This window comes from Cetorhinus maximus, chromosome 3, assembly GCF_964194155.1.
Source record: "Cetorhinus maximus chromosome 3, sCetMax3.hap1.1, whole genome shotgun sequence".
Taxonomy (NCBI): Eukaryota; Metazoa; Chordata; class Chondrichthyes; order Lamniformes; family Cetorhinidae; genus Cetorhinus; species Cetorhinus maximus.
The window spans coordinates 32886978-32890493 of NC_135881.1; the positions used below are offsets into that span (position 1 = coordinate 32886978).

Here is a 3516-nt window from a genome sequence, read left to right on the forward strand (position 1 = left end):
CGAATCCAGAGGCTTGTCATCTGACTCGGACCTCGCAGATGCCTCTTCCCCAGCAGTCCCCCGAGTGTTGGGGAGCTCGGCTGAACCTGCCTCCTGCTGCTGCAAACACGTGTCCATGCGTTGACCACCAGATTGTGAACCCAAGCCTGCTGTACACCCAGGTCCCACTGAGGTGTGTGTCTCTGCGCTGGTGGAGGGTGTGGGTAAGCGCTGTGATGGGTCTTCCAGGCTGCCTATTTCCAGCTCTTCAATGGAGGAGGTGTCCTCTTGGCTGGAGGTGAAGACCTGGATGGAGCTGAGGGACTCATTTGGCAAAGCTCCCTGTGAACTAAAGCAGAGATAATTAATACATGGCAGCAGAAGGTGCTTCAGTCATTGGCATGTTAAAGTAATATACCTGCATGGTAGCCCCTCTCTTCTGATGTGAACAACCTGTTACTCCAGGCTGTTGCTGCCATCAGGATTTGCTGCTGTGTGGACATGTTTATCAAGATACACCTGGTTTAAATATTGCAATAAAGTGTGCAAAAATAGGAGAGAGAGCACTCGCAGTTGTGTTGAGAAGGGATGATGGGTGCAGGATCCTCATGTGGGTGTTTGCCGCCGACCTCACTGTTGCTGCAGACACGGTCCACGTCCTCACCAGTCAGCACGATGGCAGGCTCCTCAAAGTGAGTGAGATGCCTAATGTGGGCCACCCCTCCCCGGCTCTGGGACCTCTCCCTGCTGCTGTGAACCAGCTTCTCCTGCATGAAAACAGATAGGCAGAGTGTAAGCAGAAAACATGGCACTGCGTGGAAAGTTTGTGTGGTGAGCAGAGCCATGGACGGGATGAGGATGTGAGCTCCAGAGGATATGAGCCTGATGGAGATGTGAGGGTGTGTGTGAGAGTTAGTGGTGTTGTCCCTTGAGGTGTGAGATCCCTGGGATGTGTGATGAGTTTGGAAGTGTGTGAGTTGAGAGTGATGAGGTGGCCAGAGCTGGGGTAGAGGACATCACAGCGGCCTTCCACTGTGTCCAGCAGGTGCCCCAGAGAGGAGTCACTAAACTTGGGACCTGTCATCTCCTTTGCTTTTGGGGCCAATTGTCACTTGGAGCAGTCCTGGTCTGTAGACATGAACTAGGCTGCGTTCTGATGCGCTTTCAATATGATGCCCAGAGCGAGGGAGCACTGAGCTCACTGCATGGTGGGTAAATCCAAACCCACCCACCACCAACCCAGCATGTTTCCCATGTCTGCATTATTAATGAGGCAGGACGCAACAGGAAGGGGGTGATTCGGCGCGAAAACCCATCATTGCGGCCAGGGGTGGGGTGGGGGGGTGGGGGGGGTTTGGTAAAACAACTTTTTCAAGCCTGCTACCGCACTTAGTGCAAACCTGGGACAATTCTGCCCATTTTCTGGGTATCCTCCTCCTTCATGGCTTTGGCGATCATGGACTTCCATTGAGTTGGTCCATGATTATCCTGGCAAAGTGCTGCAGTGGTTTGCCGTTTCCTTCTGCAGTATGGCTGACCAAGCAACCTTGCCCCTCTCTTTTGAAGGATTCACAGGTTGACTGGTATCACTGGTAAGGCCAGCTTGTGTTGCCCATCCCTAATTGCCCCTGAACTGAGTGGCATGCTGGGCCATTTAAGAGGGCAGTTAAGAGTCAATCACATTACTGTTGGCCTGGAGTCACATGTAGACCACACCAGGTAAGGATGGCAGATTTCCTTCCCTAAAGGGCATAAGTGACTGAGATGGGTTTTAATGACAATCGGTGATAGTTTCATGGTCACCAGTACTGAGAGTGGATTTCAATTTCAGATTTCATTAATTGAATTTTAATCCCATCAGCTGCTGTGGTGGGATTTGAGCCTGTGTCACCAGGGCATTAGCTTGGGCCTCTGGATTACTAGCCCAGTGACATTACCACTTCGCTATCATCTCCCCTAATGCAAATGTGAAATGATGCACCTTGGGTGAAACAATATGGAGAGTCAGTTTAATGTAAATGGTACTATTCTGAGTGGGGATGCTATATGTTTACAAATCACTGGTTAGGCCTCAGCTGGAATATTGTGTATAATTCTGGACACCACACTTTAGGAAGGATGTGAAAGCCTTGGAGAAGGTACAGAGGAGGTTTACCAGGATAATACCTGCAAGGGGGCTTTTAGTTATGTGGACAGATTACAGAAGCTGGGATTGTTCTCCTTAGAGCAGAGTAGGTCAAAGGGAGACATAATGGAGGGACTTACAATTCTGAGTGTTTTGATAGAGCGCATCAGGAGAAACTGTTTCCTCTGGTAAATGGGTTGGCAGCCAAAGGTCATAGATTTATAATATTGGAGAAAGAACCAGAGGGGAAACGAGGAGATATATTTTCACAGAAAATCCTGTTAAAAGCTGGAAGGCACTGCCTGAAAGAGTGATAGAAGCAGATTCCATAGGATTTTTCAAAAGGCAATTGGACATGTCTTTGAAGAGGAGGAAGAGTAATTTAGAAGATTATGGGAAAAAGTTGGATTTTGGGATTGAATTGGGCAGATCTTTCAAAGAAATGGGCCAAATCACCTCCTTTTGTGCTGTTAAACTCTAATTCTACATCCCAAATATCTGTGCAAAATAAAGTGGTGATAAAAGCTCTCTTTATGATTTAAAAAAAAGGTCAACCCACAACTGACTGGCCGCACTCCACACTTTGCTGGTGGACTTGCATATTTTACAAGGTTGGAGTTGCAGTGAGATGCAGACCTGTGACATTACTGAAGCAACTTGAAGAGAAAAAGATTGGAAAGAGTGGGCCTCCAATAGAAGAATAAATTTGGCTTCTTCTGAAATGGAATGAATAGTTTTATATAATACTTATTTTAGAAAGAATTCCTCTTCAACTATTCTTCCTCTTTAAATGGTAGTTTGCTGCGAAAATTTCTCCACTAAAACCAAAATTGGATTCACTGCTTGCCTGAGTACACCAGGTTATACCAACTCTTGGAGTATGACTGAAGATTTTCCACTGCAAATCAATGAAGCCTGCCCTTGGGTCACATTGGCACTTAGCGCTGTTATAACTGGTACTCAGAGGAATTACTTTCACGGCTTAGTGTATTTGCCAGTAATATATTCTTAACAATGTTGCAATGTTACAAGAGATTGAGGTCTGATCTGGCACCTCTAGGTCTAGTGTTCCACCATCTATTTAGACTTACGTTTGCCATATAACGATTTTTCGTGGCCCAGATCTTCCGATCTCTGGATAATCAAGGGCCAGGGGCCTGGAAGATGCACTGCAGGACCCCTCAGAAATCCCAATGCAAGGATTCTGTTGGAATTTCCTGGGTTTTGAACTTCCAATGGGCAATTCCCCTGCTCCCTGGGACCCTCCGAAAAAGTCTCCAACACTGTGTTAGGGTCGGAGACTGCACCATTCCGACTTACTTACCTGGGTAGTTACCCAGGAAATGTTAGACAGAAAAAAACAATTCTAACCCCTGAGTAACCATACAACTGACACCCCTGACACCACCCTT

The 3516-nt window shown here is 47.1% G+C and overlaps 1 pseudogene; it reads left to right on the plus strand.

The window, feature by feature from the left end:
* Positions 1-347: 347 nt before the first annotated feature.
* On the plus strand, positions 348-483 carry LOC144679225 (small nucleolar RNA SNORA53; annotated as a pseudogene).
* Positions 484-3516: the final 3033 nt, after the last annotated feature.